This window comes from Phascolarctos cinereus, unplaced genomic scaffold (genome assembly GCF_003287225.1).
Source record: "Phascolarctos cinereus isolate Bilbo 61053 unplaced genomic scaffold, phaCin_HiC Scaffold_4;HRSCAF=312, whole genome shotgun sequence".
Lineage (NCBI taxonomy): Eukaryota > Metazoa > Chordata > Mammalia > Diprotodontia > Phascolarctidae > Phascolarctos > Phascolarctos cinereus.
Window position 1 is genome coordinate 605,362,763 of NW_027555847.1, and position 16,234 is coordinate 605,378,996.

The following is a 16,234-nucleotide window of genomic DNA, read 5'->3' on the forward strand; positions in this document are numbered from 1 at the left end:
ACCAATCAATCAATCAATCAATCAATATTTATTAAGTGTGCCAGGCACTGTGCTAAGTTCTGGGGATAAAGAAGCAAAAGAGTTCCTGCCCTCAAGGAACTTACATTATAATTAGGGAGACAACATGCAAACAAATAAATACAAAACAAATTATAAACAGAATAAATAGGAAATAATTAGGCAGTGGAATTAAAAAGTGTTGAGAAAGGCTTCCTGTAGAAGGTGAGATTTTAGTTGAGACTTTAGTCATATCTTGGCAGTAGATGAGGCAACACTTCTCTCTACTTTTTGACAAATTCTTCCTCTTAAAAGCTCCATTCTCTATATAAACATCTTCCTCTTCCCTTAGGGTCAGATACACACACACACACACACACACACACACACACACACACACACATACATATACACACATACATACGTGTGTATATACACATATATGTATATATATATGCACACATACACACACACACACACACACACATATATATATATATATATACATATATATATATATATTAGTAAATGCTTAATAGCTAGCTCTCTAAAAAAGCAAACATCCCACACTTTTAAGTATAAGCTGGATTATTAATGTTTTCTCCATCACTTTAAGTTTAGATAATCAACAAAATAATAAATTAAGCCTTGATTTGTAGTTTGCTAATTTCTAGGTGTAAATAAGGCTGAAAATATAGCAATATGCTCTCATAATTGGGTATGAGCCAGCTCCAGCACATAAGAGTTTAGAGTGATTAATATTTTTCACATCCTGTCTTCCTTTGAGAATCATAGGCAGATCAATGGGAAGAGACAACTATATGAATGCAGTCTGTGCTGTGAAGGCACATTCATTGTCTTGTTGACTTCTTTATATACAGTTAAAATATTTAGATTTTACTTTCATAGGATGGGGAATTTATATTTTGCATCTGCAGGCTTTACCATTTACCTTCCATTGCCTCTGTCTCTTAGCTTGGGTACTCCTCCCCCTTACATCTTGATATTACAAAATGCTTCACACATTAATTAACTTTTAGTCTTTACTTCAGGAAATGAACCAGAGAGTGATGATATCATGAACTTGGAAGGTTGTATACTTTCTTGGTCTTGGCAGAATGCTGCCACCTTCCTTTAGTACTCAGAGTACTTTTGGGGATTTTTTTCTAGGATGCATTCTTCCTATTCTGCTATAATCTTTCTTCATTGTTTCCTTTCTCCCACCTCTGTAATATTGGAAAAAGTCACTTCACTTACCTGTATCTCAATTTCTTCAGTTATTAAATGAAGGGGTTGAACTAGATAATTTTTTTTCTTTCAGCTTTGAATGATCCAATATACCTCCCCAAAGTCCATTTTCTCAGTATTTAGAAGAAGTCTTAGAGATCATCTAATCCACTCTCCACATTTTGTAGATGAAGAAACAGAAAATCCAGAAGAGAGAAATTATTTTCCCAAGGTTACACAAGTCTTTAAAAAAACTGCCTTGTCTTAACTGAAATACATAGAAAATAGCTACAAGTTTGACCTGGAACACATAATCTCTCTAATATTTGATTTCCCAATCTGTAAAAGAGGGGCTTGGAATAAAATCAGCTTTAAATTTCTCCTGCTTGTAAAGTTATATGACTCTATGTACATGAAGGAAGGAAAAGGAAAGTAGTAAGTATTTCTTAAGCACCTACAATATGTTTGGCACTGCTAAGTGTTTTACAAAGATGATCTCACTTGATCCTCATAACAACTCTGGGAGGTAAGTGCTATTTTACAGTTGAGGAAACTGAGGCAAGCAGAGATTGAATGAATTGCCTGGGGTCACAGAACTAGTAAGTTTCTGAGGCCTTGAGTCTTCCCGATGCAGGGTCGAATATTCTAACCACTGTACCACCTGCTGGATAGTACGGTCTACAGCAGGGGTGGGGAACCTGTGGCCTCAAGGCCACATGTGGCCTTCTAGGTCCTTGGGTAAAGCCTTTTGACTGAGTTCAACTTTTACAGAACAAATCCTTTTATTAAGGGGATTTTCTCTGTAAAGTTGGATTCAGTCAAAGGGCCACGCTTGAGGACCTGGAGGGACACATGTGGCCTCAAAGCTTCAGGTTCCCCACCCCTGGTCTAGAGAGTAGCCTGATGATGTTTTTGATGGCAGCAGTCAACTCTCTTTCCATTGAAGGAGGGAGAGATAAAAGACGCCAGGGAAAAAAGGAAGTGAAAATACAGGAGGAAATAAGTTGGGAACAGCTGAGTTACTGTCTTCTAACTCAGAGTTCCCATTACAGTTGTTTCCTCTTACCATTCATAATAAAGAAAATGATAGCTGTATACTTAGGCATGTTCATGTGGATTTGGATACTCCCACATGAATCATTTCACTGATCTCAGCAGTAATGATTAATTTTGTACTTGAGGATGCAGTCATTTTTAAAATTTTTGGCCTTGACAATCTCCTTTTCCTTAGCCCTTAGGCACATAGATATTCCTGTACCTCTGTGCTCCCATATTTTATCATCATTCAGATCATACCTTGATGCAGTGAATTACAGATACACAATTGCATATTACATGTAATATGAATTAAGAGGGCAATATCTTTTCAGTAACTCACATTTAAGCTTTGCCCAGTAGAAAGATATTGTGAGAAGTGACAACCTTATTATTATCCTTTCCCCTTTCCTACTTCAAAGGATGTGCCAAAGGGATGTTCTGAAATAACAAATAGCATTCATAATAATTTGGTAAAAATGCCAACTAGACTCTAAACGCTCTGATATTTTTCTAATACAAACTAAGCAATTGAAACACTCTCTTCATATCAGCCACAGTCAGACTTTTTAGCCCTTTATGCCTACTTTAAACTGATAATAAATACTTCTAGAAGGTCAGGAATCTAGGCAGCTGAACTTTGAAACATGTTTTTTCCCTCTTTCTTATGTTGTTGCCAACCTAAACTTGAACCCTGAGGAAATTCGAACTTCTACCCCCTTTCTCCATGACAAGGTGCCTTCAACCTTATTTCTCTTAATTTAGTGCCTAAGTAAATGATACGTTCATCTCTATATCCTGACTTTCTTTGACTCCTTCAGGTTTCAGCTAAAGAAAACTTTCTTGATCCTTCTGAATCGCAATACCTTCTCTCTGAGATTATCTGTAATTTATCCTATATGTCTCTTATTCATACATATTTTTTTCATATTGGGTCCCTAGCAGACTCTTAGCTTCTTGAAAGCAGAGTGTGTGTGTATACATACATACATACATACACATAGATGTATATATATATACACATAGATGTGTGTGTGTGTGTGTGTGTGTGTGTGTGCGCGTGAGTATCTTTTGCCATTCTTTGTGTTTGAAAACTCTTTGATGTGAGTCTCTCTCCTTATTGGGAGAGATTAGCGAGTGAAGGGTGTGGCAGAATTGATGAGAACAGAGGTGAAGAAAGCTCTAGTCTCTTCTAGTCACTTCAGGTCTCTTGAGTCTCCTCAAACTCTGAAGTCAGTTTGGGTGTTTTTGGTTTTCAGTTTTGAGAGAAAAGATGATTGATGCTTACCAAATTTCCAGTTACTGAAGGAAGAAGAGAACCCTGGGAATGAATTGACATGAGAAGAGCTAGCAGTATCCCACACACCCCTATACCAAGCTTGTTACACTGGAGATTTCAGGGAATTTCCACTTGGGTGAGATCTGGGACTCGGTTGAGTTGAGTTAAGTTGCTCCCAATGGCAGAGTATTTTTGTGAGCATCAAATAAGATAGTATTCTTAAACACTTCCACAGTGCCTAGTTCATAGTAGGTACTATATAAATTCTTATTCCTTCCCTTCTTTCTTTTTCCTTCCCCTTATTGTTACACATCTCTGTCTCTCCCCTTTGTTAAGCCTTTTATACAGGTTTTTCTGTTCTTCAGTTCTTAATACAGTCTACCTTACATTATGAAGATTTTTCTCCCTATGGACCGCAAACAGTTTTCTCCGGGGGGAGTGGGGGTCTACAATTATCAGTTTCAGTTACTGTAGTTATTTTGTAACTGGCTCACTCTTCTTGAATTTTTGTGCTTAGCATCTGAAATAGCCAAATCAGCTCTGGCTAATGTAGATAGAATGTGTTCAGTTTTTAGCCACTGCACTCATATGCAGTGTCTAGTTTTTCCATGTGTAGAAACTGTACTTGTAAAAATGTTTTTAAAGGACTAATCCTAATTGTGAATTAAATTTCTCATCCAGTAGCCAGAGAGGGTGCTGATTCACATAGATACCGTGTTGCAACTGTCAGAGGCAAGAATGGCTAAAAATAGACCTGGGGCAACAGATCTGTGAGCAAACAAGTTTTTACCACACTTGAGAGAGATCCAGGCAAATTTTCTTCCCACCTGTTGATGGCCCCATTCTCTGTAGTCATGTAGTTAGAAACTGAAACAAAAGATACAACTTACCTAAAACGTAATTCACACAGGACAACCTCGATGTAGCCTTTGCCTTAAGATATTCAAAGAGAAGGCATCTACTACCCCCCAAGGTAGTCAATTCCATTTTTATGCAGCTTTAATTGCTAGGGAAGTTTTAGTTTTATTTTTTCTTCCCTTAAGTCAATTCTAAATCTGCCCCTTTGCAACATTTACCCTTTGATCTTAGTTCTTTCTGGGGCCAAACAGAACAAGTCAAACCTTTTTTCCATATGACCAATTTTCAGGTAATTGAAGGAAGCTATCATGTTCCCTTTGAGTCTTCTGTTCTCCAAGCTAACCATTCCCAGTCAATTCAACTAATCTTCATCTGACATGGACTTTAGACTTTATCTTTCTGGGTTATTTCCTCTGGCTGACTTCAATGCTATGGATAACCTTGAGCCCTGTCAAATGAAAGGCTTAGTTTATACAGTTTAGGATGAAATAAAAATATGCTTGAATAACTATAGTTCTCACATGATTTCTGTGGCATAAATTAACCTATTTGCTTGGGTAAATTCATCATGGTGAATAAGTATAGACTGTTGTTTCAGTTTTTTAAAATAAAGAGGGGGCAGCAACATGGCACAGTGGATAGAGCACTGGCCCTGAAGTCAGGAAGACCTGAGTTCAAATCTGTTCTCAGACCAAACACTTGATAGTAGCTGTGTGACCCTGGGCAAGTCAATTAATCCCAATTGCCTAAAAAAAAATAAAATAAATGGAGATATATTTAAGAATTAAGATTCTGTCAAAAACTGTGCAGTTAGATAGACAAATGAAGAAAACATTCAAATAAATGAAGCTGAGCTTAATCTCTTCTATTTTTTTTTTTGTATAAGATAGCTAGATAAATGTGTAGAATTATCTAGATCATTGCTCGGTGCTTACCACTAGCATCTTTTCTCCTTTGAATAAAAGATTTATACTATTTCAACAAAGTATCAACTTGTATTTTGCCTTTGGGGACAAAGGTCATGAGAAAAAAAAAGCATGCTACTTTAAGAAAAACATTGTCATGTTCCACGGCATTCACACTTACCCTGTCACTTATTCACTTATTTTACAGATTCTGAGAGTACTGAGGATACTTTGTTTTCCTAATTTAAGCACAAGTTTTCCCTCTGGTCTTTATTAAAAAGTGTCCACAGAGCATCGATGTTTGGTATTGTTACCAAAAGCAGAAAGATGATGGTTTGGCATCAAATTTCTAAAGAATCAGGAAAAAAAAAACAAAGCTAGGAACATATTTTCTTTTACTTCCCATGTTAATTTGACTTTCACTAAATGTTGTCAAAAATTGTAACCTGACTCCAGGGATCACACTAAGCACCACACCAATATTTCTATCATATGGGAAACGGAGTAACATGAATATATGGAAACCTTGGGACTCTGGCTCCCTCTCTAATTCTTGGCTTTTCTCAGATCATTTCTACTTGGGTAAATATCTGCATTTATATCTGTTCCTTCTACCCTCCTGGGCTAATCTAGCTCTCAACTTCTATCTGTCTGGCCCTAACTTTATTTCTGCTTCTTGCCCTACCTTTTTCCCCCATAGCATTATAATTTGTATATCTTATTGCTGCCTACTATTCAACATCTGAGCAGTATTAGGCCAAAAAACAAATCTTTATGGATGGCTAATCATGAAGCAGATTATATCTGTGAGATTCTACTCTAATATACCTTCTTCTCTAACCCATAGTTCATTGAATGTTTGGAGAGGACTAACAATATAAGAGAAAGTCTGTGGGACTTGGAGTCCAGAAAGACCTAAGTTCCAGTCTGCATCAATAACTGCCCATTGGACTTTTATGACTGCATGTCTAAGGTATATCTAGCTCAATATGTATCAAAGAGAATTCATTATCTTTCTCATAAAACTATCCCCTATTCCTAACTTCCCTATTTCTGTGAGGATACCTCTACTCTTTTAGTCATCTAGTTTCACAACCTCAGCATCATACTTGGCTCCTGATACTTTCTCAATTCAAACAATTGACAAGGAAGTCATAGTCACAACCATCTCTAGCATCCATTCTCACCTACCTCCTTTTTCACCTAAAAGTCCACCTAAATGAAACCCTGATAACCTTCCATCTAGATTACTATAACAGTTTCTTAATTGATCTGTCCACTCCACCCTCAATGGAGGAGGCAAAAGGATATTCTTAAAACAATAACCTTTTCAAAAGCTAGTTGTTAGAGTCAAATCAGGTAATTTATAGAACAAAAACTGCTACTACAATCAGAAGACCTGGGTTCAAATTTTACTTTTGGCATGACTTGATATGGACTTGGGCAAGTCATTTATCTTCTTGGGGTAAAAAAGGTAACTAGGTAACATGGTGGACAAGTTTTAGAATTGAATTCAGGAAGACTTGAAATTCTGCTTTAGACATTTTCTAGTCATGTGATCCTGGGCAAGTCACTTAACTTCTGTCAGCCTTATTTGTCAAGTTGGGTCAGCCTGTGGATAGATTTCAAAGGGCAAGCATAAGCGATAAATATTACCTTATTATTTTTATTGACCTCTGTTTGTCTCAGTTTCCACATCTGTAAAATGAGCTGGTAAAGGAAATGGCAAACTACTCCAGTATCTTTGCCAAGAAAACCCAAATAGGTTAACAAAGAGTCAGATATGACTGAATAAGAAGAACTGAAATTGAGCTTTTCCTTCAATTATGAATGGAAACAACAAACACTGATTTGAGAAGGGGTCTGTAGGCCTCCCTAGACTGCCAAAGGAATCTATAGCACACACAAAAATTAAGAATTCTAGATCGAGGGGATAATTAGGCAGGATGTGAGATGAAAGAACAAATAGCAACTACAAAACAGTGTACTCTTCACTGACCCCCACAATACCCCCCCCCAAAAAAAAGTATTTGCCTCCAGGTTTGAGCTAAAAAGAAATCAAGTTGTTAAATAGTAGGGATATTTTCAGTGATTTTATGATTATTCAATTATAGGCTTGTTTTTAAGCTATTATGGACTTAGAATTGTAAATATATTCATGGGTTTAGGGACTGTAGCAACAAACCCAAATTCTAATTTCATGAATGTGACTTAAGCTTAAAAATCCTATTTAAAGACATTGTAGTGAATTATAAAATTAAATTTAACTACTTATGAAAGCAATGAAATAAAAGTAGTCTCCCCTGGCACCTTTTCTCCTCTTTTTAGTTTTTTTTTAATAAAGGCTAGAATATTATATAGAATACACACACATACACATATGCATATACACGTATATAAAATTTAATGCAGTCCCTGTCCACATCTCAGGAAAGAAACAATACTTTCAGAAGACTAAATATTATTATTCATTTATTTTTAATCTCCATTTGAAGAGTACTATGAATTGATGGACATCTAGGAAAATATTTAATATACAGAGTTTGAAGAAAATAGATTTCTGGCTATTTTAATGTAAAGAGCTACATTGTATACAACCTTCAAAGAACAGCTACCTCTCTAAGAGAAGATATAATTAATTTTAATCTAGGCATAACTAATGAGATTTTATTTTATATGCAGGCTAATAAGACCACTTTAGACTATCCATTTATGATATGAATCAATGAACAAATATTTATCAAGTACCTACTTTGCTCTATTTTAGCATAAAACTTGCAAGGTCATTAATTGCTTCAGGACATTAAGAAGTGGTCTGTGTCTGGACAGAGTTGAATTCCTGGGAATAGACATTCCTATGTACATTCATATCTCAAAGCCAGACAAAGATGAGAAACCGAGGATGATGGCAAATTAGTAGCACATATCTCCTTGTATTCTTCTTGCGTGAGTTAGTATTCTTATAGTGGTTTGTCTACTATCAGTAACTTCTTCAGTGAGCTTAAAGTGAATAGTTTTATTTCTGTTTCTTGAAATTTCTGACTTGGAGGACAGTCTTCCCAGAGAAGAAATCTATTACTATCCATATGTTTTTAGCTAGAGGGATAGCATGAGGTCTAACTTCATGCCAAACCTCTTTTCTATTAGGTCTTCCATGAAGTCTGAAAACTAAATTATTTTCTTACCCCTGAAGTCATTCCTTTTTGACCAAGACATTTTCTCTAGGATAGTCTTGTTAAATTGCTCATGATTTACTAGAGAAAGGTTAACATATTACCATATGAATGGATTTAATTTGTTTATATTCTCTGAATTGCCCTGTTGTACTTCCATACTGTTGCCAGATTGTTCCCCATACCTGGAATGGACTCCCCATTTTAATTTGTTTAAAGACTCCATCTTTCTTCAAAACCAGCCCATGTATCATCTGAAGAAAACAGACACACAAATAATGCATATATATGTGTGTGTGTGTGTGTGTGTGTGTGTGTGTGTGTATTATATACACACACATATACACACATATGTATAATATATATACACATATGTATACACATGTATAGATAGATACACATGTACACACATATGCAAATATATACATATAGTACATATATACAAATGCATAGGTATATTTGTATATATTTGTATGTGCACAATACATGTATTATACATATACACATATATAAACATACATAAAGAATATAGGATTTTTAAATTGTAGACTCATGCTAGTGTAAAAGATTTGTTTAAAATAAACTTTTGTAAAAAATAGGCTCTTCTTACTAAATTAAAGTTGTTTTATGTCATCTTAAAATCAGTATTTTCCTGTGGAAGCTACATGTGGATTTTAAAGAAAAAAAATAAGTATGTATTAATAAAAAGTATAGTACTGAAACGACTGAGGTAATACCTCCATCAATTTTCTGTCCTGATCAGAGAATATCTGGAGCACTGTATTAATTTTATTATCCCATATCCATATTTAGGGCAAAGCATAGAGTAGTTATTCATTATATTGATATAGGAGTTGTAGGAACAGATATTGGTTGAGATTTTTTTTAAAAATCTGTCACTCTTAACTCAGTAGGCAATGGGGATGATGAGGCTGCCATTTGAGAACTGGGCTTAAGGAAGATTATTTGGACAGCAGCGTATGGCGAAGGAGAGATTGAAGGAAGATTCTACAATATGCCTGGAAAATAGACTTTATCTAGGATGATATCAATTGAAGGGGAAAAAAAGAAAGAATTGAAAAAAAATAAACATTTCATTATTGCAATCTATGATTTTGCATCTGATTCGATGAGAGAGAGTCAAAGGAGAAGGAAAAGTCAAAGGTAATGGCAAATATCAAGCCTAAATACATGTAGCTACCTGAAGATTCAATTCTGTTAAAGCTGAATTCTTGCATTTTCTCAATGTTTATAAACATATAATTGCATATTAAAAATAAGTGAATTGTTTTATTCAGTCATGTTTCAATTATGCCTGATTCTTTGTGACCCCATTTAGGGTTTTCTTGGCCAAGATACTGGAATGGTTTGCCATTTCCTTCTTCAGCTCATTTCACAAATGAGGAAACTGAGGCAAACAAGATTAAGTGACTTGCCTAGTTCATAGAACTAGTAACTCTTTGAGGCCAGATTTGACCTCAGGAAGATGACTTTTCCTAAGTCCAGGCCAATCACTCTATTTACTGTGCCACCTAACTGTCCCAGGTTAATTGTAAATCTAAGAAAAATAAAACAAACAAACAAACAAAAACAAACAAAAAAAACAGCATGCAGTCACATATGTCTATGTACCTTACAGAGCTTTGGAGAAAATGCTTTGTCAATCTCGAAGTGAAATAGAAATTACTACTATTATTGTCTTTGTGAGGTTGGTTTCATATTCTATAGGATAAAGCCCGGAATTACTATAATGGTTAATGAATTTCAGGGTAGTGAATAATTTGTTTTTGAAATAGATTCTTTCAAACAATTTTAAATGGTGAAAGTATTCAGAAGTTTTTTTTTAATCTAACCAAGAAACTGGGAACATAATTTTAAATGTATGTTTACTCTTGGACGCAATCCAGAACTGCCTTCTCATTAAAAAATAAAGAAAAGTGGTGCAATATCTGGATTTATCCAAAAAAAAAATCTAATCTTTGAAGAGCCAAAGTTATTGCTTTTCTTATGAGGTGGCTTAATAATGGATAAGTTAATTTTGTGAGTAAAACATAAGTCTAATGAAGTCTATCTTGTGAAGAATCAAGCATTCTGGCTCTGTCTCTGTGAAATGTTCTTTAACTGTGAAGCATGTAAATAATAACACTGTAAGGTATCTCGAGGGATGGAGGGCATATCATGATGCTATGAATTCATCTCCCATACTGATTAATATTATATGTGAGCAATTTCAGACTACTGATTAGATCTATTAATAATTAATGCAATGTTATTGTGGATGATTAAGGTTATTTCTTTTAATAGGATTCTCGAATCACTCCTAACACCTCAGCATAAATTCTTTATGATATCTAGCCATGCATGCACTTCAGCAAATGTACCAGGGCAAGTCTTGTAATAGCAATTCAACCAATCATGTCATACCAAAAAGCAAAGGAGGAAAATCAACTTATATTCATGCCAATATCTAAAAAACATTTCTAGCAAAATATTTTAGGAATAAAAGTATAGTTGACTCTACTTTGTTTTACCAATTCTCTTACATGAGATTTCTTTCATCCTTATTCTATACTTGAATGCATTTCTAGCTCAGAAAATATAATCTACATTTTCATTAGCAAATGACAAACACAAATAAAAAATATTTTGGCATACCATATTTAGAGCTCATCAGATATTTGAGTGCTATCATATGAAGATTGGAAATGACTTGAGTTTGACCTGTGGTGAGTTAAAATGATACAAAAACTCTGTGAGAGTAAAATGCTCATCTACATGAAGTAAATGGATTTCTTCCTGTACATACTATGACCTCTTTGCATCCTTAAAGAATTTAAATCAAGATTGTGACTACTTTACCAAATATGCCTACATAGAAAAGAGGGGAAAAAATGGTGAGATAATTTAATGACAGACTTGTACACATACATACTTCAAAGATTTATGCATGTCTAAATGTTATTAAAGATATAGGATTTTAAAACTAAAAACACTAGTATGGAAGACATACTTAAAATAAACTTTAGTTAAAAAATAGATTCTAAATTAAGATTGTTTTATGTCATGTTAAAGTCAATATTTTCCTTTGGAAGTTTTATATGGGTTTTAAAGAAGACACAGAAAAAAGCTACATTAATAGAATTATCATGCCCCAAATGATTAAATGAAGTAAAAAAAACAACAACATGCTTACAGTAAGGAAAAAGACCTATAAGACTTTCAGGTATCCTAAATAATTGTTTATATTCAGATAACCTATATCAATTAGTGATATATGCTATCCTATGTTATCATATTGATAATATATGTTAAATAAGATGTCATTTATATATAACATAGAATTGTTTAGTAGTTTGAATATCCTTTGCTAGGAACTCTACATTATAAAATGCCTTCTTAGGTGAATATCACTTAATAATTAGACAATACTTTATAAAGAATGATGTAATACTCATTCCTGATAAATAATGTTTCTATTTTACTTCTCATACATTATCAAAACAATCTTGTCATTAAAAAAAGCATATGAAATACACTATGATATTCATAGCATATTGTAATGTTTGCTACCCGCCACTTGAAAAGTCCAGAGAACTAAACATAAATTTTATTGTTCATCATCAGGGCTTCTGAGAAGTAGCTCAACTGAATCATTTTAGGACTTGTATTTTTCAATATCACCCCTTATATTTCATCAACAGAAAGAGGTTTATTCTTCCATTTGAAAATCTTTCTTTTTACAGATATGGATTTCTAAATTCCTGCTAGATATTATCCTTTCCTGGTCTCCTCACTCTCTTCACTGCTAGTGTTTTCTCTTTGAGATTGGCTTTCATTTACTCTTGTATATATGCAATTAATTGCAGATTTACTTCCCCATTAGAGTTTAAACTTCTTGATGGCATTTGCCATTATTTTTGCCTTTGTACCTCCATTTCTTAGAATGTTACCCCACACACACTCAATAAGTCATGTCAACCGTCCTTCTCAGTAAAATCCAGTGGTTTCCTATTGCTTCCAGGAGCAAATAAAATAAATGCTCTGTCTGGCACTTAAAGACCTTCAAAACCTAACCCACTTCTACCTTCCTAGGCTTCTAACACCTTCTTCCTAGGTATATACTCTTCGATACAGTGACTTTGGCCTTCTAGATATTCCATAAACAAGACATCTATATTCTCCAGAGGTTCTCAAAGTGGGCAATACCACCCCCTGGGGAGTGCTGGAACAACCCAGGGTGGTGGTGGTAGCCTCAAGTGCAATTGGAGGGTGTTGAATAAAAATAAGAGGGTGATGAAAGCATAAGAAAAGAAGATAGAATTTTGAAAAACCATTTGTACATGTTTCATCTGTTGTGTAACAGAGTTAAAGTTGTAGTGATTACATTATTTTCCAAATAAACACACAAAATTCAAGTTATAACCAATCAATAGTCAAGTCCACTGGCAAGTCTTAACAAGCATGTATTGGGAGGCAAGCATGTCACACATTATCGGGTCCAGTATGCATTGGCTGGAATATGTGCATGTAATGATTTTTCTACAGTATGACACTACATGATTACATGATACAATATTGCACCATCAAAATTTCAGTGCAGGAAAACTCCTCCACATACAAATTTACAATAAATTATTAAATATAAGATGCACCATTTTATGTATATGATGCAAATTAAAAAAAGAACTAATTAAAGATTTAAAGAAAGTAGATTTCCAAGGGAGCACTGAGTAATTTTTTTGAAGTGGAGGCAGTAGGCCAGATAAGTTGGGAACCTCTGTTCTAAACATTTTTTCTGTCTGACCCCTATCCCCGGAACCCTTTCCTTTGTCTATGCCAAATACTGACATTTCTGACTTCTTTTAGGTCTCAACCAAAATCTTTCTCAAACCCCTTTTTTCTTCCAGATCCTTCACTCTGTTAATTATATCCTATTTATATTGTAGTTAGTATGCTTTCTACATATTTGTTCACATATTGTCTCCTCCATTAGAAGGTAAACTCCTTGAAGGCAGATGCTCTCTTTTGCTTCTTTTTGTATCTCCAGTGCTTAGCACAGAGCCTAGTATTATACAGCGAGGCACCTAACACCTGTTTATTGATTGATTCTTCATCACAGTGCTTGGCATATAGTAAGTGTTCAATGGTTAGCAGAATGACCCAACAACTTTGCTGATACCTAAAAATCAACATTTCCAAAGGCTAATTTGCTTACTCCCCCATACCTTTTCAACCAACTCCTCCCTCTGACTTCTCTGTTTTCTGATAATTATGCTATCATATTCCCAGTCACTCAGACTTGAAACCTAAAACTTTAAAGTCAGTTTTAACTTTTCTTTTGTCCCAGTTCCCTACATCCAATCATGTGGGAAGAATCTGACTGTAGAATCTTAAATGCAATTTTTCCCCTAAGAGTTCTTGCTTTTTAATTCTCTCTGCCATTATCCTAGTTCAATTTCTCCTTCCAAAACTATTACAAGGGAAGGTTAGGGGTGGCAGAAGGGAATAATTGTTTATATAATGCCTACTATGTTTTAGAAACTGTGCTAACTTTGCTGTGTTTTTTTTTAAATAAATATCTCATTCAATCCTGTCAACAACTCTTGTAAGAATCCTGGGAGGTGGGTGCTACAGTTATCCTCATTTTACAGTTGAGAAAATGGAGGCAGAGATTAAGTGACTTCTCCAGGGTCACATAGCTAGTGTGTTTTTGAGGTCAGATGCAAACTTTGATCTTCCTGACTCCAGGCCTAGTGTTCTATCCACTGCACCACCTAGGTGCCTAAAAGGGTGTCTCTTCCTTCATACTCTTGTTCTTCAGTCTATCCTATACACTGCTGGGCAAGTGATCTTCCTGAAGTACAGATGTTATATGCTACCCCTTATTCTCCATTGCTTAATGAGGCAGCTATGGTGTGCAGGACAGAACATTGAGCCTGGAGTCAGGAAGAGCTAAATTTAAATCTGGCCTGAGATACTAGCTATGTGATCCTGGACAAGTCACTTAACCACCATTTGCCTCAGTTTCCTCTACTGTAAATGGGGTCAACCTATCTTGAAAGGTTGGAGTGAGGATCACATGAGATATTTGTAAAGTGCTTAGCACAGTTTCTGGTACATAGTATATGCTATATAAGTGCTTAGTCCCTTCTCTACTGAATTAAGGACTCAGAAACAGATTCTCAGAGCTAGAAATGAACTCAAAGTGCACCTAATCCAAATAATTACCTAATAAGGAAAACACTCCATATGAACTTAGAAAAATATGGAGAGACTTGAACTTATCAAGGAAGATGTTGTCCACCTGCAGAGAAACAGAGGACAAAAAAGTATACTATGGTCTTACATAGATGCATATGAATATATATGCCTATAAATGAATATGATTATTGATACCTAAGAATATACATGTATGTATATGCATATATACATACATATAATGTTTATGTATATATGTGTGTATATGCATACATGTATATATATATATGTTTATGTATATGTGTATGTATATATCTATGTCTACATGGATGTACAGATCTGGTTATATCTATATCTACATACATTTTTATCTATGTTTAATTGTAGCCTTCCTAGGGGAAGGGGAGAGGGGAGGCAAGGGAAAAAAAGAACAAAGTAAAAAGTGCACAGCAGAGAACAAAAGAAAACTTACAAGGAAGCAAAGAAACAATAGATAGCTCTGAACACAATGTATAGTATTTATTTTGTAGGCTTTCTTGAAATGTAAATTTATTACAGCATATTTTGAATCCTCTCTTACATTCAGTTGTGTGCATGGCAACATTTTTTTTCTTTCCTTATTTTGCATTTAAGTTTATGGTACGTTTCTTTTTCTTTTCTTATTATGTATATAAGTTTAAAACAAACAGATTGAAAAAGAAAACCCTACAAAACGTTGCAGAACATTTAGTGATTGAAAGTCTGCTTTGGAAAACTTTAGAGAGAGAGATTCAGTATTTCATGAGGCTTAAGGCAACCTATTTCATTTTAGGTTAGCTCCAGTTGCTAGAATGAAGCCAAAATCTTCTATAGCTGCCATCATAACTCCTAGTTCTATCATCTATGGCCAATAAGAACAAATCTAACCCTTCTCTCATGTACCTGCCCTTCAAAAACCTAGACTGCTATCATGGCTTCTCTTTCCACATGAGTTCCTTTTGTGTGCGTGCATGCATGTGTGTGTGTGTGTGTGTGTGTGTGTGTGTGTGTGTGTGTGTGATGAACTCCTTTAACAATCTGGTGAAATTATAGACTTTTTCTCAGAGGAATGTTTTTAAATGCATAAAATGTAATATGTAGGATTACAAAGAAAACCAATTATGTCAAAAGCTAGTTATCAAAATATTTGTTTAAAACTATTCCATAGACACCAGGTTAAGAAACCCTGCATTAAATAGTCTTTATGTGGCATGTTTTTGAGGCTCTTTCACCTCCCTGACAGCCTTCCTCTAGATGTTCTCTAGCCTGCACATCCAAGAAGCTCAGCAATGTCATCCAACGCCAACTTTCTAGGTTCATTTGCTTCTTCTCACTTACACGATTCCAGAAAATCCTATTCTCATTGTACGGATTCATTTTTTCCTATCACCAATCCTCTACAAAAGCTGTAACAAACAGCAGAACCTCACACTTTCACCAAATATCCTGAGATTTCCTCAGTTCATCCCAGCACAGAATTTTGTTATAATCTTTATGTTGATATTCAGTGTCATAGTATAGCAATTTTACTTCAGTTGTTCTCC